At 35.2% G+C, this 26,570-nt stretch overlaps 1 pseudogene; it reads left to right on the top strand.

Moving 5' to 3' along the window:
- The first annotated feature begins 10,601 nt into the window (after positions 1-10,601).
- Positions 10,602-11,401, top strand: LOC140513511 (small ribosomal subunit protein uS2-like; annotated as a pseudogene).
- The last annotated feature ends 15,169 nt before the right edge of the window (positions 11,402-26,570 follow it).

The following is a 26,570-nucleotide window of genomic DNA, read 5'->3' as shown; positions in this document are numbered from 1 at the left end:
TGTGCAAACCAGAGATTCTCTTTGGAAAGGACAATCTAATGAATAAATAAATCCAATACATGAAGTAGGTTGAGGAGATAGGAATAATGCCCCTCCCTTTTTATCATCCCTATTGCCATTACCCAACTTGAGGTTTCCATTACCTCTTCCCTGGATTATTTTAATACCTTCCAAACAATTCCTTGATCCTAGCTTTTCCGAATTCCAATTCATACTATATGCCAATGCCAGATTAATCTTTCAAATACATTACTCTCATTATATTAATCAGAAACCTTCAGTATTTCCCTATTGCCTACAAAATATAGCTTGGCATTCAAGATGTTTCAAAATCTAGCTACCAAGTACAATTGCAAATTTATCAATTGCTTCTTCTTCTCATGTCCTTTATAAACTTGATTATCATCTTATTTTTTTTCACTTTGTCATATTGCTTACGGTATCTCTTTTTCTATTTCCAGAAGATAAAATCTTCCCTGTTTTTCAAGGCTCAACTCAAATGTCACTTCTACCACCCCAATTAATTCCTTGAATCCCTCCTGCCCCCAAGATGGAAGTGATTTTTTCCTCATATATAATTATAGCTCACAATTTGTAATTTTTCTTATTCACTTACAACATTTTATTTTGCATGTTTTTTATATATGTAGATCTTATAACCATTTTATTAAGTAGACTTTTCATATCCTAGATGACATGAAACATGTCATTCATTTTTGTATCTTCCCGAGAATCTAGCACAGTATACATGGTTTGACTTTAATGAATGCTTGTTGAAAGAATCAAATAAGCTAACCAAAAAAGAAAAAAAACAAAACAAAACAACAGCAGTCATTCTCAGCAGTACCATCAAATATCTAATATGAATCTAATTTCAGTAACACATAAGACCAGTTGAAGGATGGTATGAAAAGTTCCAAGGTGCTATTTACAGAAGAAGGAAGATAAATAATCAGATGATGTTTCCTTTACTCATTTTTCTCTGTTAGCTTCTAATTTATCAACATTGGGTAACTTTCCAGGTTTCTCATGAAAAATTCTGAGATTTCATTGAATACCCATATTTACCCAAATTAATATTTTAGGTATGAGGTAGGTTAGCATCCAGATATAATAGTAGATATGAAGTAACACATTATGAAGCTTTTGATTCTGCTTTCAGGTTCACCATTGAACATGACACATATAGTGGTTCCTATCACCTGACATAATTATTTCTGATGAAATTTACCAAGATGAGTAACAGACCCAAGTGAACCAAATGCAGGGATTTGGAGCCAAGAACATGAACATCACTCGTGAAGAGATAGATAAGAAAATTGTACCTTGTTAAAGGGTGGGGTTTGCTATGCATCCTTTCCTCTATACTAATTGAAGGCTACTTAAAAACCAACTTTTTGTGCCCTATTGAAGAAATCCCCAGTATTGGTTAAGAAAAGGGAAGTAGAGACCCAAGTAGATAAGGTAATAGAAGAGAGCCAGTGAATAGAAGAGGAGAGTAGGGTCACGGAAATGAATAATTGTGCCTAATCCAGACTGGTTGTAAAGCCCAAATATCTCTTCCTTCAGACAGATAAACCCTATGTTTCTGTGTCATCTCTATAGTTCATGATTCCCAGAATTTTGTGGGAATTTTTGCTGAGTGGGAAATCCCCAAAGTAGATTTCCTACTAGCTTCTCATGAGAGAAGAAAATCAGAGGAAATCCCGCATTTGGGCATCATTGTTAAAGAAGAGATTGGACTTGGAATGAGAAGGCTCAAGGGGGAGGGAGATGATGTGTGTATATTGAAAAAAAATTTTTAAATTCCCTTCTAATATAATTTTTAAAAGTTGCATACATTAATGCCTTTGCAAATGACTTCAACTAAAATACAGCTGGACCAAGAGGAAAAAAGGCTTTTCCTTGGAATAAGATTACAATTGAGCTGTCATTTGGTTAGTTGAATCCTTATCAAATCATTAAAAAATAAGGCTTGTTCTTTTAGCATTGAAGGGAGGTAGACCAAAGAGGAGAGAGGAAAGAGAGACAGCTAAACTCGTAGAATCAGAGAGTGCCTTGCAGTTGTCAAAATGTCCTCTGATGTTGGGTGGTGGATATAGTTTACAGCAATGGTGTCAAACAGGATTTAGCAGTTTCTACACTAAGGGATTTGATAGTTAGAACTATGATATTCTGGAGATCAAAGGAGCTAGGATTAAAACCAAGAATCATCTAGCCAGCAAAACTGAATATAATTCTTCAGGGGTAAAAAAGGGAATTTCAATGAAGTAGAGAACTTCCAAGAGTTCATGTTGCCAAGACAAGAGCTGACTAGAAAATTTGACTTTGAAATACAAGAATCAAGAGAAACATGAAAAAGTAAACAGGAAAGAGAAATTATAAGAGACTTATTAATATTGAACTGTTTACATTCCTACATAAAAGATGATATTTATAACTCATGAGACCTCTCTCAGTATTAAGGTAGTTAGAGGGAATATATATATATATATATATATATATATATATATATACACATATATATACATACACACACATGTATGTACATACACACATATATGTATGTGTGTGTATGAAGGTATATATGTACATATGTATGTGTAAAACCCTAGTCCAAGACAGCCTCAAAGGTCAACAGGAAATGTCTATCCTGCTGAGTTAGGAGCAGAGCACAGTCCAGCATGGTCCACAGAAGCAAAGATGGGGCCTGAGCAGGACTTAGGTGTACTGAATCACTGGGAGCTGTGGTGATTTCCAGACTTCTCAACCCCAAAACGCTGATAACTTGGAAGATCAGTGGAAAAAACCTGTTGTACTTGTGTGAGAGAGTAGCATGATCTGGCCCCAGCCTCAGGGCAGCAGAGGGGGTTGAGAAGCCTGGGTAAGCTGCAGTGGCAGCAACTGTCTCTGTAACTCTAGGCCCACAAATTGTGGGGGAATACAGAAACTGACAGTACATTTCCACACCCCTACTAGAAGCAGAAAACTACCTTAACAAAGAGCTCAAAAGTCAAATAATCGGCTGAGGAAATGATCAAAAACCAGGAAAAAAATGAGACTATAGAATCTTACTTTTGTGACAAGGAAGATCAAAACATGCAACTAAAAAAGAAGACAAGAAAGTAAGACCTCCTATATCCAAAGCCTCCAAGAAAAATAAAAATTGGCTTCAAACCATGAAAGAGCTCAAAAAGACTTCTGAAAATCAAATAAGAGGAATAGAGAAAAAATTGGGAAGTGACATGCAAGAAATGCATGAAAATCAATGAAGAAAATCATGAAAAATGAGTCATCTGTTTGCTAAAGGGAATCCAACAAAATGCTGAAGAAAATAACACTTTAAAAAATGGACTAACCCAAATGACAAAAGAGATCCAAAAAGCCAATGAGGACAGGACTACTTTAAAAACCATAATTGGCCAAATGGAAAAGGAGTTTCAAAAGCTCACTGAAGAAAATAATTCCTTAAAAATTAGAATCAAGAAGATGGAAGCTACTGACTTTATAAAAAATTGAGAAATTATAAAACAAAACCAAAAGAATAATAAAAAAAAAGAAGACGCTATGAAATATCTCATTGGAAAATCAACTGACATGGAAAATACATCCAGAAGAGACAGTTTCAAAATTATCAGAATATCTGAAAGCTATGATCAAGAAAAGGACCTAGACATCATCTTTCAAGAAATTATCAAGGAAAATTGCCCTCGTATACTAGAACCAGAGAGTAAAACAGATATTGGAAGAATCCTCTGATCACCTAGTGAAAGAAATCTCCAAAGGAAAACTCCTAGGAATATTGTAGTCAAATTCCAGAATTTCCAGGTCAAGGAAAAATATTGCAAGCAGCCAGAAAGAAACAATTCAAGTATTGTGGAAATTGTATCAGGATAACACAAAATCTAGCAGCTGTTACATTAAGGGATCAGAAGGCTTGGAATATGATATTATGAAGGTCAAAGGATCTAGGATTAAAATCAATATTAACCGACCCAGCAAAACTGAGTATAATACTTCAGGGGAAAAAATGAACATTTAATAAAATACAGGACTTTCAAGCATTCTTGATGCAAAGACCAGAGCTGAATAGAAAATTTGACTTTCAAATACAAGAATCAAGAGAAGCATAAAAGGTACACCAGGAAGAGAAATCTTAAGGGACTAACAAAAGTTCATCTGTTTATACTGTTATATGTAAAGATATTTGCAATGCTTGACAGTTTTTTTTTTCTGTATTAAAGTATTTGGAGGGATTATATATATATATATATATATATATATATATATATATGTTGGGGTTGGAAGCTCAATTCCGTGTGGACAGTCTCGGGCGGGTAAAGGTGAGAACTTCTAAATCTTAGAGCTCTCACGAGACCCCCCCAGGAAACGGCTGGGAATCGAGGTGAACCGAGCTATCTCGTGTATTTCCACCTCTTCCCGTGAGAAACGTGATGGGAGAGAGATCTCCCCGCCCTCGAGATTGTCCCGGATCTGGGCACACTATTGTTATCTAACAGCACGGTATTTAGATGCAAACTATGCGACTGGAGAGTTAAGTAGGATCAGGGAAGCCTGAAAGCTCTCTTAGTACGTGAGGAGCCAAAGAGGACACAAGGCTCCGCTTTTCCTCTTCTCCTTCTCTCCCCTCCCCCTCTCTCCCCGCTTGTACTTCTACTTCCAATCTCTTATTGTAAGATCTTTGCCTCCTTGGGAGATTCTCTTTCCCTCCTAAGGAAGAATCCCCTGCACTTGTAACCGAGACCCTGAAATAAAGCTCAACCCTTGTTTGACTCTGGAACGTCCTTTCTCTCATACGAGCATCCGGTTTGGCCAACCGAAGACCTCGGGAGGTGAGGTAAGAAGACTCGGGTAGCCCACAGGCCTCTAGGCCTGGCATATATATATATATATATATATATATATATATATATATATATATATACACATACATACAAATATATATGCAGAGGGCATAGGGTGAGTTGAATATGAAGGGATGATTACAAAATAAAATTAAGGGGTGAGAGAGGAATATGTTGGCAGAAGTAGAAAGGGAGAAATAGAATGGAGTCAATTATTTCTTACATAAAAGAGGCAAGAAAAATTTTCACAATGGAGGGGAAGAAGGAGCAAGTGAGAGGGAGAGAGTGAATTTTATTCTTATCAGATTCAATTAATTTTTTTTATTAACTAATTTATTTTTGGTTTTCAGTATTCACTTGCACAAGATTTTGAGTTCCAAATTTTTTCCCTAGCTCTCCTCTCCCCCACCCCAAAATGTTGTGTGTTCTGATTACCCCTTCCTCAATCTGCCCTCCCTTCTATCACCACCACTCCAAAACAGATTTCTATACCTCATTGCCTGTATATCCTATTTTCCAGTTGTATGTAAAGACAATTTTAACATTCTTTTTAAAATCTTGAGTTCCAAATTCTCTCCCTTCCTCTCTCCCTCCCCACCCATGCTTATTGCAAAGAAAAGCAAACCAATATGTTATATACATCTAATAATTCAAAACACTTCCATAATAATCATGGTGTGAAGAACTATATTTCCCTTCATCCTGTCCTGTCCCCCATTTATTCTGTTTTCTCCTTTGACCCTGTCCCTCCTCAAAAGTGTTTGTTTCTGATTAATCCCTCTCTCAATGTGCCCTTTTTTTTCTATCATCTCCTTTATTTTATCCCCTCCCGCTACTTACTTGTAGGATAAGATAAATTTTCATACCCAATTACATGTGTGTGTTATTACTTCCTTAAGCCAAATCTGATGAGAGTAAGGTTCACTCATTCCCTTTCACCTCCCCCTTTTTTGCCCTCTGTTGCAAAAGCTTTTTCTTGCTTCTTTTATATGAAATAAATTATCCCCGTCTACCTCTCCATTTCTCCTTCTCCTAGTACATCTCTCTCTCATCCCAGAATTTTATTTTTATATATTATCCTTTCATATTCAAATCACCCTGTGCCCTCTGTGTACACACACACACACACAAATACACACACACACACACACACACACTTTCATGTTTACTTTTTCATGCTTCTCTTGAATCCTATATTTGAAAGACAATTACTTTATTCAGCTCTGGTCTTTTCATCAAGAATGCTTAAACATCCCCTATTTCCATGAATGTTCATTTTCTTCCCCTGAAGTATTATATTCAGTTTTGCTGGGTAAGTGATTCTTGGTTTTAATCCTGAGCTCCTTTGACCTCCAGAATATCATATTTCAAGCCCTCTGATCCATGAATGTAGAAGATGCTAAATCTTGTGTTATCCTGATTGTGTTTGCATGATACTTGACTTGTTTCATTCTGGCTGCTTGCAATACTTTCTCCTTGACCTGGGAACAATGGAATTTGACCACAATATTCCTAGGAGTTTTCCTTATTGGATCTCTTTCAGGAGGTGATTGGTGGATGTTTTCAATATCTATTTTACACTATGGTTTTAGAACATCAAGTCAGTTTTCCTTGATAATTTCTTGGAAGATGATGTCTAGGCTCTTTTTCTTTATCATGGCTTTCACATAAGCCAATAATTTTTAAATTATTTCTCCTAAATCTATTTTCCAAGGCTTTCCAATGAGATATTTCACTTAACTGTCTATCTTCTTCCTTCTGTTGGTTTATTTTAAAATTTTTTGATTTCTCCTAGAGTTATTATCTTTCATTTGCTCCATTCTGATTTTGAAGGAATTATTTTCTTCCATATGCTTTTGGACTTCCTATTCCATTTGGTCAGTTCTTGTTAAGGCATCCTTTTCCTCAATGGCTTTTTGGAACTTTTTTGCCATTTGGGTTAGTCTATTTTTTAAGGTCTTATTTTCTCCACTGTTTTTGGGTTCTCCTTCAAAAAGCTATTGGCTCATTTTTTTATGATTTTCTTGTATCACTTTCATTTCCCTTCCCAGTTTTTCTTCTATTTCTTTTACATGGTTTTCAAAATCCTTTTTGAGCTCTTCTATGGCCCAAGACTAATTCACATTTTTGAAGATTTTGGATTTAGGAGTTTGAACTTTGTTGTCTTTTTCTGGTTGTGTTTGTTGATCTTCTTTTGACCAAAATAAGATTCTGTAGTCTGAGGTATTCTCCCCACTGTTTGATCATTTTCCTAGCCAATTATTTGACTTTTTAAGTTTCTGTTAAGTTATGACTCTGCTTCTTATGTGTGTATGGAGGTGTACTGTCACAAGCTTCAGAAGTTTTGTGCAGTTGTTTTCAAAATATTTCTAGGGACCCGTATATTTTCAGTTTTTCCAAGGTGGTTTGATCAAGGGATAGGTGTTTGCTTCTCTCCTGTCCTGTACATTGGTGTGTGAATGACCACAAGCACTCTTTTCTGCCACCATAGCCCTGAGTTTAGGGCAGAACTGTACTCCTTTCTCACCCAGGTCCAACAGTTCTTTCCTAGTGACCTTTTAATTTGGCTTTGGTGTTTGTTGTTAGGGAAGTCTGGAACCCACCACAGCTGCCAGTGATTCATTTCCCTAAGGTCTTTCCTGGCTTGCTATTGTGCCCAGTCTGTGCCAGCACCTTTTGTACTGGATTGTGCTCCTCTCTTGGACTAGTGAAATACGCATTTCCTGTCGACCTTACAGATTGTCTTGGGCTGGAAATTTGTTTCACTCTGTCACTTTTGTGTTCTGTAGCACTAGAATTTATTTAGGGGCAATTTTTACAGGTATTTGGAATTGTTTTGGGGGAAAGCTCAAGCAAATTCCTGCTTTTACTATATCTTGGTTCCACTCCTTCCTAATTAAATTTTAATCTGATTTGTATCATACTTAGAAGTGTTGTAGGACTGTGTTTGACATTTCTGGTTTAGAGCACATGCTCTCTACTAATGAAAATTCAGCACACTGTCTACAATGTTGTAAATTTATGTAACCTAGGAATAAAGAACTATTTAACAGATGATCTGGAGTTACCCAAAGAGGAGTCAGAGAAAGTATATAGGACTTCTGCTAGTACATGGAGGAAAGGGAAATAACTCCATAGTATTAAAAATGAATTTATGAGATATGTTAATGTCTAACTATATTTGAGAGGAAACTAGATCCCTAAGCAAACAAACAAACAACATGACATGTACTTTCTTGAGTGTAAAGATTTTGCCTGTAAAGATAGGAATAATGTATTATTAGCAGAGTAATTTAGTTCCAAGTCATGAAGGACAAGTCATCACTAGTAAAAATATTACTGATTTTAATAGTCACCAGAGGAGGAAAAAGAAAAAAAAATATTTGCCCTATGGAATTCTCTTACATTGAACTTGATCTGATTTTTCATTGGTTACAGGGGTTTCTTAAATGTGAATTTTCCGATGAGGAAAAAGTTTTAATGTAAAAACAAAACAAAACAAAACAAAACTCAACCTGCATCTATTGGTTTGTTTCTATAATCAATGATGGAAAATAGTACAATGTACCTCATCAGTTATGTCAATCAGGTGAATCTAGTTTTGTTTTTGATTTTAATAGTGGGACATAGAATAAAGAAAGCTTTGACTTTCACTGAAAATTGACATCTCACAAGAACTCCTTTTCATGGGGGAAATAAGAATGGGCTCATTAACTACAGTTTGTACATAATTAAGTACTCTGAGCATGTCTCCCTGCCAATTTTTTATATGCTTTAGATTCTTCAAGAGTCATCTTTTCTTCTATCGATAAAAGTGAAATTCATCCCTTCTCTCTCACAAATTGAGGATTTTCATCCTATTGCTTTGGAGGATTTAGAGCTGGGCAAGCTCTTAGGGATCATCTTATTGCCTTATTTTACATATTATATCACTAAGTATGAAGACAGAGGATGTTGGAGGCAAAGATCATTCAGCTAAATTTCAACTTCAGTAAGAAGTTACTCCTTAGTTCCCTTAATGCTAGTGCCTTTCTTCTGAGATTGTCTCCAGTTTGTCTTGTATATATATTGTTTGTACATAATTGTTTGCATGTTTTCTGCCCCTTTAGACTGAGTTTCTTGAGAGTAAAGCAGAACTTTCTTTTAACCCTAGCCCTTAAGCATAGTGCTTAATACATGACAGTCATTTAATAAATATTTGGTGACTTTTTAACTTGACTTTTAGATGAGGAAGGGACTTGGGGGTCATCTACCCAAGGTTATGCCTAGAGAAAAGCTTCCCGCTGTCCCAAAAGCCTCTTCATAACCATATTCCAGCAGGGAGAATCCACTTCATAATACAGCTGTCCTATTTTTGTATTTTTTATTGTTACATAACTTTCCTTGATAATAATGATAATTTTGTGTTTTTGAAACTTGTATCTTGTGTTCCTCAAAAACCTTCTGGGGCCTAATGCAACTTTTTGTTAAAGTAATATTTGAGTCATGAATACTGTCATTCTATAATTAATAACATGCAAAAAGAGGATTACGTTTTTTCCAAAATGATTTGTTATAAAATATTTAAAATTTAGACACAAATCCATGAATATGATCACTTTGTCACAACTAACCTATCCTCAGAATGCATGTTCATAGTTGGGGCAGTTAGGTTGTGCAATGGATGGAGTTCCAGGCCTGGAGTCAGGAAGACCTGAATTCAACTCCAGCCTCAGATACTAGAGATGTGATTCCAGGCAAGTCATTTAAGTCTCTCTGCCTCATCTTCCTCATCTGTAAAATGAGCTGGAGAAGAAAATGAAAAACCCTCCAGTATCTTTGCTAAGAAAACCCAAAATGGGGTCACAAAGAAAGAGCTAAGCAACAACAACAAAATGTTTGCAATCTATAACAATTAAAATATTTATAAGCTCCTTGAATACTAAAATAATCACATTAGAAAAAATATCTGTTGATATCATCTAAATGCAGTCAAGTAGATGGTTTATTGAAGCTATAAGAAAGTTGAAATCCTCTCAAAATGAGCAATAAACTGATCCCAAATAAATAAAGCTATAAAAATATTCATGTAGCTGTTTACAAATATCTCAAAGGAATAAGAGATAATAAAAGAAAACATCTGACACTGTGAAAAACTATTGTGGTTTAGAAGAAGCCAAGGCAAAATATTTAGAGGAGAAATATAATGGAATGATTACAATATCCTCATGAGAACTCCAGCTAGAATTTTTTCTCTCTCCACAAACATGTTTTGCTTCTGTCTACCACATCCCCCATTCTGCCCTATCTTCTGTCAGTTCTTCACCCTTCTCAAAACCCTTTACTTAATCTCCTCCCTACATAATTTTCTGTCTGTTAAGACAGATTTCTATATTCAACTCATTCTGTATATTATTCCCTCTTTGAGCCAATATATATGAGGATAAGGATCAAGTGATGCCCATCTTCCCCCACCCCATCTTCTCCTCAACTCCTCTTCATGTAAAATAATTTATCCCATTCTACCTCTTTCTTCCTTCTGCACCCAGTATACTCCTTTTTCTTATCCCTTAGTTATTTTTTATGTCCTTTCGTCAAATTCACCTGATACACTCTGTCTATGTATTTTTTCTCTATCTATACTATTGATGGTACAAGTTTTAAGAATTGCAAGTATTGTCCTTTTCACACTACCCCAAAGAGGGTTCCATATGGTGTTCTCTCTTTCCATCACAGCATTAAAGGGAAACTTTCTCAATGTCTGGAGCTCTAGATGTCTTGCAGATGAAGTAGGAGGGTTTCCTCAAATTCCTTCCTATAGGAGCTGATTGAGGTGCCACCAGTTTGGACTTTCAGATGGAACAGCATATCTGTGAAAGCAAAAGTGATGGTGTCTACATCACTAACTTGAAGAGAACTTGGGAAAAGCTTCTGCTTGTACCTCATGCCATTGTGACCCTTGAAAACCCTGCTAATGTCAATGTCTTCTCATCAAGGAATCCTAGTCAGTGAGCTGTTCTGAAATTTGCTGCTGCCACTGGTGCCACACCTATTGCTGGATATTTCACATTGGCACAGTCACTAACCAGATCCAGGCAGCTTTAAGGGAGCTTTGCCTCATGGTGGTCACTGAACCTCCAGGAGATCACCAGTCTCTGACTGAAGCATCATATGTTAACTTCTCAACAATTGCACTGTGCAACTCAGACTTCTCACTTAGCTATGTGGACATTGCTATTCCATGTAATAACAAGGGAGCTCACTCAGTGGGTCTGATGTGGTGGATGCTGGCCCATGAATTTCTACGTATGCATGGCAACATCTCCAGTGAATGCCTATGAGAGGTTATGCCTGATCTTTACTTCTACAGGGATCCAGAGGAGATTGAAAAGGAAGAGCAGGCCACAGCTGAGAAGTCAGTGACAAAGGAGGAGTTTCAGGGTGAATGGACTGCACCCACCCCAGAATTCATTGCTATTCAACTGGAGGTGGTTGATTGGTCTGAGGTAGTACAGGTGCCAGTTGTGCCCATTCAGCAGTTCCTTACTGAAAATTAAAGTATTTAGCCAGATATTGAGAACTGTCTGTGGCTCTTACTGCTCAGACCACAGAGTAGGTAGGAACTGCTATATAGGGGTCTTAAGTTCTACCCCAGATGCTCTAATAGTGTTAGACAAATATTGAGGGAAAGTAAACATTGATTTCTTACAGGAAAAAAAAAAAGAATTACAAGCTTCATTTTCCCATGTAGATGAGTTCAGATCCATTGAGTTCCTTATATTTTATTTTCTCTTTTTCCCCTTTTTTTGCTTCTCTTTAGTGTGACTTTGGAGATTTTCTTTTGTAATTGATAAATTCTGATTTTCTCTTTATGAAAGCTTGAAATTCTTCTATTTAATTGAATGACCATTTTTTTTTTCCATTGAAGTATTATGCTTACTCCTTTGCCTTCCAGAATAAGTTGTTCCATGACCCCAGGTCCTTTAATGTTGCAGTTGCTAAGGCCTATGTAATTCCGATTTTGGTTCCCCAAGATTTGAGTTGTTTCTTTCTGTCCACTTGCAGTATTGCTTCCTTGACCTGACAGTTCTATAATTTGGCTATAATGTTACTTGGAGTTTTTATTTTGGGATCTCTTTCCTGACGTCATTGATAGATTCTTTCAATGCCTATTTTGCCCTCTGGTTTCAAGATTTCAGGGCAGTTTTTCTTGATAATTTCTTGAAAGATGCATTCCAGGTCCTCCTTTCAATTATGTCTTTCAGGTAGTCCATTGATTCTGGCAATATCTGTCCTGGGTCTATTTTCCAGGTCAGTTTCTTTTTTTCAGGAGGTATTTTATAATGTCTTCTATTTGTTTCATTCTCTTGAATTTGATTGATTCATGGTATCTCATAGAGGCATTAGCTTCCACTTGCCCAATCTGAACTTTTAAAAAGTTATTTCCCCCCATTATCTTTTGCACTTCTTTTTAAATTTGACCAATTCTACTTTTTAAGCAGTTTTCTTTATCCAAGCAGTTGACTTTTTTTACACATAATTCTCTTGCATCACTCTTGCTTCTTTTCCAAATTTTTCTTCTGCCTTTCTCATATGATGTTATTGTGGGTGAGGCAATCAGGGTTAAGTGATTTGCCCAGAGTCACACAGTTAGTGTCAAATGTCTGATGCTGAATTTGAACTCAGGAGCTCTTGACACCAGAGCTGGTGCTCTATCCACCATGTCACCTAACTGAACTTCTGATGTAATTTTTAAGCTCCTTTTTAAGCTCTTCCATAAATTCTTTCTAAGCTTTAGGTTACTTCCCATTTTTCTTTGTGGTTTTAACCACAGGTTTTTTGATATTGTGGTCCTATTCTGAGCTTATCTGGGTCTTCCCTGTTTATGGTCAGATTCTCTTTTATTGTTCATTTATTAATCTTTTTTTTTTGCCCTTTTCTTTTCTTTTAAGCTTGAGCTCTGCTTCTAGGATGGAAGGGGCACTCTCTTGATTTCTTGAATCAGAGACTGTAGTCCCTGGTTATTTACCTGGTGTTTCACTGATGTTATCCTGAGGCCCATGAGGGACCCTTGTGTCTGGTGCTGCTCTGAAGGGTTAGGGAGTGGCGTGGGTGGTGCTGCTGGACATTATAGGTGTCTGGCAGCTTATCTGTGTGCTGAGGATGGTGAGGTGTTTTTTTCATTTCTCTGAGGCTAAACTGCAGGACATGGTGGTCTGGCCACTGGAGGCTGCCTATTTGCCTGGAACTCTGAAGAAACACATAGAGGTCTGGCAGCCTGAGGATGACAGTTTGCCCAGGGTTACAGTGAAGCTCATGGGGGTTCTCCAAACTGGAATCTGCTGGCTCCCCTGGCTATGCCAATGCATGCAGGTGGGAGAAGTGAGGGATTCATGGTATTGGGATTTGCCTGCTCCACAACACTGGGGCTCAGGATCTTCTGTTGGTTTGCTGAGGTGGGGTTTGCGGGTGGCTTGCTGGGATGCTTCCTATCCTGGAATGTACTTGCTTTTTATTCTAATGAGACAGACCATTCTTGCTGAACTTTAAATTTCTCAGGCTAAAAGATTGTTGTACTGCATCCTTTTGCTAGTTCTTCTGTTCCAGGATTTGTTTTGGGGAGCTATTTTATGGTTGTTTGGAGATGACTCAATAGCAGTTCACCACTTATTCCACCATCTTGGCTCTGTTTCATACTTAAAATGATAATATAAATTATTTCAAACTTATAATGACAATATAAATACAACACATCATATTTATGGATTCTAACCAATGTAGTATTCAGTGACAAATGTATATACCTGAACTTATATATGAACAAACTAGAAAATGATTATTGAGTAGTTTGCATGGAGAAAAAATAAAAAATAATGCAAAAGAAAGGAATTACAATGAAGGAAATCATTCCAATAAAATGAGAAGCCAATAAAAGATAATAAAAGGATGATCAAACTGATAAATAAAAGAGCTGCTTTTGAAAAGATATTACACTAATGGTCAATTATTAAATATAGGAAAAGAAAGAAAAAAGAAAACTCAAATTACTAATCCAAGGAGCAAATTATCTCTATGTATTGTTGACCAATCCTAGAAGAAACTTTTAGGAAGAGAAATACTACCAAAAATAATCACAAATTATATCAAATACTTGGACAATAACATTGATCTACAAAGACATGCATAAGACAACGTAAACAGAAATTAAAAAGTGATGAATTTTTTGAGAGATATCTGATATACATGACTGTATTGAGACAATAGAGTGTATATATGTATATATGTATAATTAAATCTTATTAAATCAGTTTCATGAAATAATAATCAAAGTGCCAATAATTTGAGGTAAAATGATATACTTTTTGTTGTTTATATTCATTTATTGTGAACACAGCAATATGCATCAGATTAATTTGTAAATACCATTCACGGAAATTCTTTTGTGACAAGAAACCCCTTTAAACTACCAAAGTCAGTTTTTTCTTCCCTTTTTTCTAATTTTCTTTTTTAAATTCATTTATTTATTTTTAGTTTGCAACACTAATTTCCATAAGATTTTGAGTTCCAGATTTTCTCCCCATCTTTCTTCTCTCCCACTCTGATGTGACAAGCATTCTGACAACCCCTCTGCCCTTCCTTTTATCACCCTTCCCCATTCCTTTCCCCCTTGCTTTATTGTAGGGCAAGATAGATTTCTATACCCCATTACCTATATAGCTTATTTTCCAGTTGCAGGTAAAAACAATTTTTAAAATTTTGTTTTAAAACTTTGAGTTTCAAATTTTATTCCTTCTTCACTCTGCACCCACCCTCACTGAGAAGGTAACCAATTCAATATAGGTAACACGTGTAGTTATGCAAAACACTTCCATAATATTCATGTTGTAAAAGACTGTATTTCCCTCCATCCTATCCAGTCCCTCACTTATTCTATTTCAAATTTGACCCTGTTCCTTTTCAAAAACGTTTGCTTCTGCTGTCCCTTCCTTAGTCTGCATTCCTTTCTATCACCTTCCTTGATCCCCTTCCCCTTTACTTTCCTGTAGGAGAAAATACCCAATTAAGTGTGTATGTTATTCTCTCTGTAAGCCAAATCCATGGATTGTAAGGTTCACTCATTCCCTCTTCACTCCTCTTTTTCCCTCCATTGTAAAAGCTTTTTCTTGCCTCTTTTATGTGAGATAATTTACCCCATTCTTTCTCTCCCTTTCTCCTTCTTCCAACATATTCCTCTCTCATCCCTTAATTTTATTTTTAAGTATCATCCCTTTATAGTCAACTCACCTTGTACTATCTATCTATCTATCTATCTATCTATCTATCTATCTATCTATCTATCTATCTATCTATCTATCTATCTATCTTTCCTCCAACTACCCTAATATTAAGCAAGATCTCATGAGTTAAAAATATTATCTTTCCATTTAGGAATGTAAATAGTTCAAGTTTAATAAGTCATTTATGAGTTATCTTTCTTGTTTACCTCCTCATGCTTCTCTTCATTCTTGTATCTGAATGTCAAATTTTCTATTCAGCTCTGGCTTTTTTGGCAAGAATGCTTGAAAGTCTTCTATTTCATTGCAATTTCACTTTCCCTGCTGAATAATTATACTCAGTTTTGCTGGGTAGGTGATTATCAGTTTTATTCCTAGCTTCTCTGATCTCCAGGATATCATATTCCAAGCCCTTTTATCCCTTAGGCTAGAAGCTGCTAGATCTTGTGTTATCTTAATTGTGTTTTCACAACACTCCTATTGTTTCTTTCTAGCTGCTTGTAATAATTTTTTTCCTTGACTTGGGAACTCTGACATTTGGTTACAATATTCCTAGGAGATTTCCTTTTGGGATCTCTTTTAAGAGGCAATCAGTAGATTATTTCAATTCCTATTTTACCCTCTGGTTCTAAAATATTAGTTTAGTTTTCTTGGTAATTTCTTGAAAGATGATGTCTAGATTCTGTCTGATCATAGCTTTCCGGTGGTCCAGTGATTTTTAAATTATATTTTGGGGACCTATTTTCCAGGTCAGTGGTTTTTCCAATGAGATAGTTCACATTGTTTTCTTTTTTTTTTTCATTGTTTTGGTTATGTTTTTTTTTTTTTTAATTTCTTGCTGTCTCATAAAGTCTCCATTTGCTCCATTCTAATTTTGAAGGAATTATTTTCTTCAGTGAGCTCTTGGATCACCTTTTCTATTTGGCCAATTCTGCTTTTTAAGGCATTCTTCTTCTCATTAGGTTTTTGAACCTCTTTTGCTATTTGGGTTAGTCTATTTTTAAGCTTTGATTTTTTTCACTATCTCCGGGGATCCCCTTTATTAAGCTGTTGACTCAATTTCCATGATTTTCTTGCATCACCGTCATTTTTTTCCCATTCTTTCCCTCCACTTATCATACTTGATTTTCAAAATCCTTTTTGAGCTCTTCCACAATCTATGAACAATTAATATTTTTCTTGGAGGCTTTTGATGCAGGCATTTTAATTTTGTTGTCTTCTTCCAGTTTTAAATTTTGATCTTCTTCGTTACCAAAATAAGATTCTGTAGTCTAAGGGTTTTTTTTGTTTGTTTGTTTTTTTAGGTTGTTTGCTCGTGTTCCAAAGCCAATTATTTGACTTTCTAACACTTTCTCAAGGTAGCACTCAGCTTCTAGTGGGATGGGTGTGGGTGTACTGTCCCAGCCTTCAGGAGTTTTGTATCAACCACTTGTTCCCTCACTGTCTGTGGCCCCAGTGCTCCAGAAGTAACTACTGCTGCATCTGCTGCTGCTACTGCTGCTGCTGCCATTGTTACCACCACCAGGACTGGGGCCAAACGTCAGCCAGACTAGGTCCCACAGTTTTCCAAATGAACTTCTATGCTCTCTTTGGAACTTTGTGGGTTGACAAATCAGGAAACTGCCACATCCATTAGTGATTCAGTCCCAAGAGGTCTTCTTCAGCCCTGTCTGTGCTGGTATGGCTCACTCTGGTCTGCATTCTGCTCCGCTCCCAGTCTGGTGACATAGACACTTCTTGTGGACCTCCCAGGCTATCTTGGGCTGGAGATTTGATCCACTCCATCATTTTGTGGGTTCTGCGTTCTATAATTTGTTTAGAATCATTCAACAGGTATTTGGATAGGTTTCAGGGGAGAACTCAAGGAAGTCCCTGCTTTTACTCCACCATCTTGGCTCGACCAAAATGATGCCATTTCCAAAAGAATAAATGAACAAAATTTTGGAGAAGATTCATTGGGAGAGGGGGAGAAAGGGTTCCTACATTGCCAGTTACCAAATTGTAACATAAGGCAGAGATATGTAAAATAAAGTATCTGTTGTTAAATTGAAAAATTAGGGGAAATAGCTAAATGAAACAAAATTGCTAACTCAACATTAGAGGCAAATTAAATAAAACTATTAGAAAAATTAAAAGGCAGGTTCAAAGAAGGAATGGAGAAGAGAGGAGGAGAGAAGGAGAAGGGAGGGAGGACTAGAGAGGAGAGTTTTATATATGTATAGATGTATATGTATTTGCATATGTATATGTATGTATACATACATATAGGTATACACAAAAATTTAATCCCAAGTAATTAAATGATCTAAATCTAAAAAGCACAAATCTGTAAGAAAGGGAATGATATGTCTACTAAAATTGTGTAGAGAAAATATACATGTTCAAAATAAAATTATAAAAGACAAAATGGATCAACTTAGGGAAAAAAATGCATGAATACAGAAATGTATCTGAAACACAAATAAATAGGTGTAAAACTTTTTGCAAAAATTTTATTCAAATTTTATATCTGCAATTTATAATATGCATATACTTGTATGTATGCATGTATGTGTGTGTGTATATGGAGAGAAGAAGAAGAAGAAGAAGAAGAAGAAGAAGAAGAAGAAGAAGAAGAGAGAGAGAGAGAGATTAAGATACATTACTCCAAAATTCAGTTATGAAATAGCCTTCTCAAAAGAAGAAATACAAATCACCAATAATCACCTGAATAACCATCCAAATTCTCTAATACCATAAAATACACATTAAAACAACTCTAACATAACATCTTTCAGTCATTAAAATGGCAGAAATAGTCTAAAACTATAAAATTCAATTTTAACAGTGTTGTAAAAAATAAGTACTCTATTTCGATGCTGTAAAGCTCGGAATACGTGAAATATTTTGGGAAAACAAAGATGCAATATAAAGGAAATGTTATAAGGGCATTTTCTACTCTTTGACAGACCAATATCCTCCAGGGACTTTACCTTAAAGACTTTATAGACTTTTAAAAGACCTATCTGCACAAAAATATTAATTGCAGCATTGCTTAAAAACATTAATCTCAACATTTTATAAACATAAAATTCTGTAAAGAAATTCAGATGATCAGAGATAGTTAAACATATTGTAACATTAGAGCATTATGGATCATTAATATGGAAAAAATAAATTATTAAAATTTTAAAAAATGAAGTCATATAAATTATTAAAGACAGAAACAAACATAATCAAACACTATACTCTTGTTGTTCAGTTGTTAAAGTCATGTTCGACACTTTGTAACCCCATTTGCTGTTGTCTTGGCAAAGGTACTGGAGTAGTTTGCCATTTCCTTCTCAAACTCATTTTACAGATGAAGAAATTGAAGCAAGCAGGGTTAAGTGACTTACCCAAGGGGATTTCAAAATGGACACTGAAGCATTCAAATGTGTTGTTCTTTTCTTGTTAACATTAATAAACATTTTTAATAAGTTGTAAATGATGTAGTTTATAATTTTATGTGTCATTAAAAAAACAACAACATTGTGTAATTGAATTTTTAGGAGCCTGCCTGCCTAGCCATCCTTGGCAATATCATAATTAAAATCAGCAATGTGTCACTTTCCATATGTTTGGGGTGGCTGGCGTAATAACTAGATGAGTCTCCATTTAGAGATAGCTTGAAAAATTGGTCTTAGAAAAAACTGATCACAAAAAAGTCATGAGCCTTGTTCAAGGATGTGGCTTCTTGTTATCACATTCAAAACTGATGACGCTATAAAAGATTGCATGTATTGCAAAAAGATTGCATGTATTGCAGCAAAAGGGAAAAACTCTACTGATGTTTAGATCTGACAAATAGTTTGAAATTCAGAATGTGTGATATTGCATCCAATTAAGTCAGAAGGATAAAGAGTAGCAGTTCTGGAGACTTGTATAGATGCTGGGGAAAAAAAAAAAGATGCTTCTGGTGGGTTTTCAAATAAGTCTTCTCAAGATTTGGGTTAAAGTTCTTTTATTAGATTGTGAGCTCTTCAGTGCTTAGCACAGAAGCTGGAACATAGTAGGTACTTAGTAAATGTTTATTATCTTGTGTAGGGCAGAGTGCCAATGAACTTTGCTTCTCTTTATTTATTTATTTATTTATTTTTGTAGGTGGTGTCTGATTTTACACTGGTGAGCAAAAGTAATCCTGCCTTTTCCTTTACTGTGTCTGCTCGGTAGACTGCAAAATTTGGGTCTTGGGTCTGCAAAACCCAAGAGTTGAGAAGACTAAAAGACTCCACGTCAAGTAAAGTCCGTCCAAGGGAAACAATTCAACTCCAACCTATCCAAGAAATACATGGTAAGCATGTGCATTGTGCAAGAAAATGTGCTGGGCACCGTTTTATTTACACAAAGACTGGCATAATTTCTATCATTAAATATTGTTAAGATTTTTTGTGTGCATGGCTTTGTTTTGTTTTGTTTGTGACTTTTTGGATCTGTGATTTCATTTGCATAGAGAACTCCTCATATGGAAAATTCATCCATTAATATAGATCATGTAACTTCATGAAGACCTGTAACTCACATTCTTAGAGTCAGTTAACATTGGGATGCTTCCTTTTCCTCATCTAGAAATTGTGAGGTTTGTACTAAGTGGACTCTGAAGTACCTTCTAGTTCTCAATCTCTGATGGCCTTTCTTTCTGAGATGGCAAATGACAGAAAATTCTTTGGCTTTTGAAGCCTTTCATGTCCTGCTTCCCCCTTCTCATATTTTCAGTCTTAATTCACCTTAAACAGCCACCCTTTCCACCCATGTAACTCTACAGTCCAATGACATGCTCTATTGGTTATTGCTAGAACATCCATTTCCATCATGCCATCTCACATTTCAGTTCATTTTACTTGGCAGTCTCCCTCCTCATCTGTACCTCCTGATTTCCGTGACAGCTTCAAATTTCAGCTAAAGTTCTACCTTCTACAAGAAGCATTTCTCAGTTCTCCTACTGGTATTGCCTTCTATTGAAGATATGTTGTCATTTATCCTGTAGATATTTTGTTTGTACGTAGTTTTTTGCCTGTATTCCCACCTACCCCCTTCATTAGACTGGAGACCAGAAGCTGTTTTTTGTTTTTGTTTTTTTTATCATTTTTTTCCTTGTATCCTCTACACTTAGCACACTGCATGGCAGATAGCTGTTTTATAAATGATTGACTTGACATGAGTGAGAAACTAAGTGACTTATCTAGGCCCATACAGTATTTGTCAAACAGAACTTGACCTGAACCAAGATATTCCTGTCTCTGAGGCCAGTGCTGTCCATTAGACCACAGTGCTTTTAGTCAACAGTTATACACTACTTGGAGGTTTGTGAAATAAAATATGTGTGTATGTGTGTACACACCCATATGCACTGTGTGTATATATATACATATGTGTGTGTGTAGTTGTATATGCTATTTGATAGTCACAACAACCATGAAGGGTATGTGCCATTATTCCCATTTTTACAGACAGGCAAACTGAAATTTAGAGAGGATAAAGGACTTGTTCAACAGTGACAGAGCTGATTCATGTCTAAGTCAGGATTTGACATCAGGGCTTGCTGATGTCAATTTCATTATTCTTTTAAATATTCAATCTAATACTGTATCTGTGCCTTAATGCCTTCTGGACTAATTTTTATTTATTTCTAAACACATTGAAAAAGTAATCTACTCCATTTTTTAAATTTTTAAACTTTTGTAACATTTTTTACATTTACATAATGTTTCTACTTTTTGAGAGGTCTCTTGAAACAAAGTAAAAAGTTAAATAAAATAATACTGTGACTCCATTTGCATATGCATGCAACATTTCACATCTATAAATTCCCTCATGTCTTAAAATCATATCTATTTTCTCTTCCTCCTGATACCCAAAGTATTGATGGGAGAAGGAAAGGAAAACAGATGTCTTCGTACTTTGAGGTACAAATGAATATACATAGTCAAGCAGAATAAATTCCCTCAATGACTGTATGAAAATATAAAGATCTCATTCTCTATCCTAATTCTTTCACAGCTCTATGATGGATATCATGTTACACTGGTTCCCTTCAATCATGGATGCCTACTGTATTTATCACAGTTCTTAAAACTTCCAAAGTTGCTAATTTTTACAATGTTATTGCTTTTAATAAATGGTTCCCTTGATTCTCCCGATTTCTTTTTTTTATTAGTTTCTCCCAGTCTTCACCATCTATCTATTGTTCAACCATTTTCTTTCTCCCTTACAACCATATCGTTATACTTAACTTTACACTCTACCAAAGCTCTCTTGTTAGTGAGCCATTAACAACTCAATCATATCATTATTACTCAGTAATTATTTTTAGTTGCAAATTCCTATCAGCTTTGCGTATAAATCTTCCCCAGTAGTCTCATTTCCCCCACTCATGTTTCCACCACTATACTCCATGTCCTCTTTGATGATTCTAACAGTTTCTCTAAATGTCTTCTTGTACCCCATATCTCCATTCATAACTCTACTAAATGACATAACTAAGAAATTAATTTTGCTAAGGTATGACTTGGTCCATGGCACACCTTACTGTCATTTAAAAAAAATCTTGAATGATTCCTCTTTGTGGAATATTAGCTCTTCAGCCTGTTGTAATGTGATCCACAATATGGTCCAAATAAACTTTTTTTCCAAAATTGTTTCACATTATACCTCACCACCTACCTACACTTTCTAACTAAATTGATCAAGTCCTGAAATTGCCTTTTCTTCTCCTATTTCTTTCTTTTGTCCTCTGTAACCCAGACAAAGTTTGACTACCTTGCCTTTGTAATAATGGATCACTCCAGAGTCTGGGAATTAAAGACCAATAGGACAGGTAAAGTAGATTATAAGACATTCCCATAGTAAAGTGCTGTGTTTGGGGTCAGATGATAATATAGAAAGAGAGTAAATATGTTTTGTTGGGGTCGAGGGATCTGCATTAAAATGGAATAGTTCTCGGGGCACCCGGACATAAAATACTAAAAGAATCACAAATACGAAGTATTGTCTCAAGTTAAAAGGTAGTAAGATTAGTTATAGGTCAGAGCTGAATGTTGGCAATGTATTCCATTAAGTTATTACATGGTTTTCTTATCCTCGTAAAGTGCTAATACCAATACACACACACACACACACACGAGCGCGCGCACATGCACGCATGCATACATACACATTTTGTAAGAATAAAAAAAAAAAAGCAAAGGGACCTATCATAGATCCAGAGGATTGTAGCTGCATATGAATAAGTATGTATATTTTTTTTTGGTTTTAAACAAATTAAACCTCAGTAGCTTACAACAAATTTATCAAACCCATAGTCCCCTGGCTGGATGTAGCCATGAAATTGTTTGAATCAGATTAAAACGTAATTGGGAAAGAATTAACAAAATAAATGAAAAATACAGTAGAACACTGATGATCTTAATTTTTGGTTTCTAAATTGATATGTAGCACAAGAAACATTATTTAGGCGTAGTCAACAGATTTGTATTTGAATTTGACAACGTTTACTGACAATATGTCTTCATTATTCCTTGGGATTACAAGAACAGAGGTAGGTAGGCAGACAGGCGGATATAGAGTTATAGATATATACAAACATACATATATGCTTGTGTAAATATTCACACATATTTCAAAGAAGAATGGTAGCTGAGATTTTAAACAAGCAATTCAGATGCTGAAGCAGCAAAGAAAAGATTTTTTTTTTTCCATTGCCAAAAGGAAAAGGTGTCGACCCTAGCCACCATTGAAAGGATTAAGTTCGCCTTTACTGCTTAGCATCTAATGGTTAAAGTATATTGCATTCTATTAAATGCTTGAGAATACTGCTCATGTGTAAATAGATAGCATAGGAACTGCTTAAGCAATTTGCCACCTGGTGACTGACTCAGATGCTCCATTAGAGATTTCTAATCCTGCTTGGCTGTATGGCAGTGCATGTTATAGCTATTCCTCTGCATCTTTGGGATTTAAAAGTCATATTTGATAGGTACTCCCTCTGCAGAGAAATTTGTGAAAATTCTCCCAAGATTCACTTCAGGTACTGTGAGCTCTTGCCTAATTCTCATCATGCCTTCCCACCTATGAAAATGTCCTTTCCCTCTTCTAATTCTCCAAGATAATTAGGTTTGTATTTTTTTGTTGTTTTTACCACACTTGTATTACATTTTACTGTGTATATGACATATTTCCTATTGTACTCTGTAAGCTACTTCAGGATGGAAACTGCCTCCCCTACCCTGCCTTTTTAATGTCCCCTGGCACCTAGCAGAGTCTTACAATAAAACACATATGTGTATAAATGCACATAGGTATATACATATACACATGCATACACATTGCATATTGTCTATAGTCTTAAATATTAGTTTCATATATGCATGCATATACATATACACCATATACACAGATGTTCAATACTTTACTGTATGTGTATACATTTGTAAATATGTGCATATATGTAATTGTGCACAAAACTAACCCCTATATATAAGACTATGTATATGTGTATATAAATAATATAATAAATATTACATATGCATGTAGATATACACCTATACTTACATGTGATTATATTTTATATGTTTATAGATATATAATGTATATATGTACTAGCTGCTATGTGTAAGACTGCGTGTGTATATTTACAGGTATATGTGTATATGCATATGAGATCATATATGAAACTAATCTCTTTGTGTAAGAATCTGTGTATATAGTCATACATATACATGTATATGTGTGTGTTTGTATGTATTATTTAAATTTCAACTTTTGCTCAAGGTATATTATGATCCTCTATATATAGAAGACAGTTAACAAATGTTTGTTTAATTGAATTCAAATTATTTTTCATATTCATATAATATTTAGCTTCCATCAAAAGGATAAAGTGAGGAGACTGAGTATCTAAGAACATAATTCTAATGTTCATAAATTTATTGTCCTTAAATCCATGTATATTATTATTACTGTTTTACACACACAATACATATGCATACATGCATAATTATACATGTATATGCATATATACTTACACATGCACATGCATATATGCTTATACTTGTATATGCATATATGTGTTTATGCATGTATGTATTTGGAATTCAAGACAAGAAAAATGTAGACTCATTCACAGAAATAAATTTAGTTATCCCATTTTGAAATTTCAAAAATGATTCAACTCATCCTCAACCCATCTTCCAAGACTGATAGATCAATTGGTAGACCAACTTCTTTTGAATATAAACTAGATGAAAGGTAATAATAAAAAATAAGCCTGGAAATGCTTATTGAAAACAACTTGCAGAGCATTTTTAAATTCAAGCTTAAGATGTTCGAGTTTTATTAATGGAGCAAAAAAGAATTGAGAAAGGGATCTGAGCATGAGGATGTCATGACAAGAGCAATGCTTTAAGGACATTGTTTTGATTGTTTTATTAATACGTTGGAGGGTTTATAAACTAGAGTGATAGCTAAACTATTAGTTCACTGCAAACTGAAAGTTCTTGAGGGTTTAAATAAGGGTGGTAGTCTCATAAGTGGACATGAGACAAGTATCAGAGAGATTGTGGTCAATTTAATAAGATTTACTAACTGACTAGGTACAATGAGTGAAAGAGGGCAGAGTCAAAGATGACTTCAGCATTATAAATAAATGACTAGGAGAATGGTGCCATCAAAAGAAATAGAAACATTTGAAGGAGGAATAAGAACATTAATATGTTGAGTTTGGAACATGTTGATAGTGAACTCTTGGATCCAGAAGATGCCCAACAAACTGTTTGTAATGTAGAACTGGTGGGTAGAATATAGATTGGTGTGTAAGAAGGTCTAGTGTACCCCCCTCCAATCCACTTAAATATGGGATAAAATTAAAATGCCTACATTTGACATCTAAAGTTCTTCAAAGTCTGACTTCAGTCTCTATACATTGAAGTTTAGTACACATTACTGACCTTCAAGAACTCTGCAATTCAAACAAAATGGAACTTGCTGTTGCCTGCATTTCATATTCCATTTACATGCCTTTGTACAAGTTATCATCCCTAGAATAAATTTCTTCCTCATCTGTACCTAGTACAATCTCTAGATTTCATTTATTCAAGAGTGCTAGACTGGTACAATCTTCCACCAAAGTTTCTAGTGCCCTCTTTAAATTAGTTAGTTTGTATTTTGCATATTTCTTATATTTTTCCCTATACATGTCCCATTCCCTCGCACTCTTGGTGTTCAACAAAATATACATTTTTGCTATCAAGGATGTTTCTATTTTTTTTTTTTTACTTTGTACAACTAGCATCCAGTAAAAGCCATAAAACAGATGTTTAATGATTGACTGTCAAATGACTAAGTAACTGAATGAATGAACAAAAGATGAATAAATGGGATATGTCTTAACTAGAGGTCATAGCATGTTCAAGTACAGTTTTGTCTTTTTTTTAAGGGTAGGTAGATGTAAACTTAGTTGAAGAGAGTGGGGAAAGAGCTAGTAGGAGGAGGAGTTTGAGGATTAAATAAAGGGAATGACTGAGGGGACAATTTCCTACAGAAGATGGTTAGGAACCAAAGATACAAGTAAAGAGGATTTCTTTTTTCTGTTCTTTTTTCTTTCCTTTTATTTATTTATTTATTTATTTTTTTTGCAAATTGAAAACTACTTCAACTCAGGGACATATCAGTGCCTAGCTCAATGCCTTGTTCATTATGCTAGGTACTCAATAGGTGTTTGTTGATGCAAATTGCTTTTAATTATTCATGTGATAGAAACTAACATATAAAACAACTTTAAAATAGATATATGAAGTTTCAAATGCATTTTCCCCTACAAGCAAAGTTAGTGACATTATTAACTACTCAGGCCAGAATAGAAAAAAAAAAATGCTTAATCCATCATGACTTTGAAGTGCAATATCCGTCATGTTGCAGGACTTTACATAAGTGTTTATTTGAGGGAGGATATCTTTAGAGTTCTAACTTGCATCCATCACCAAAGGTTGTACCTTTGCTATGGTTCCATTCTCTGTCAAATGCAGGGGTTAAACTAGATGACCTAAAAGATCCCCCACAGGCCTCATATTCTGATTTTATGAATCTTGCTCTACCAAACCAGGTCTCGTTATCAATTTGGTCATTTTATGGTGGGGCACAACTGTAATTAATAATTGTTTTGCTGATCAACCTACTACAAAAATTTCTTAACAAATATACTTCTCCAAAGTGTGTTTCCAAAGTATCAATGCATACAATCCACACACACACACACACACACACACACACAAATACACAAACAAACAAATTAATTAATTGGCATTGTAACCAAGAGGATCTGAATTCAAATGCCTCCTCCATCAATGTTTAAAGCAGATCAAGTCATTTAACTTTTTTAATATCTCAGGCAGCTCAGAATATAAATTGTAGAACAGTGATAAGTCACTATTAGTAGAGA

This window comes from Notamacropus eugenii, chromosome 7 (genome assembly GCF_028372415.1).
Source record: "Notamacropus eugenii isolate mMacEug1 chromosome 7, mMacEug1.pri_v2, whole genome shotgun sequence".
Taxonomy (NCBI): domain Eukaryota; kingdom Metazoa; phylum Chordata; class Mammalia; order Diprotodontia; family Macropodidae; genus Notamacropus; species Notamacropus eugenii.
Note: the sequence above shows the minus strand (reverse complement) of the source record. Positions and strands in the feature narration are given on the sequence as shown.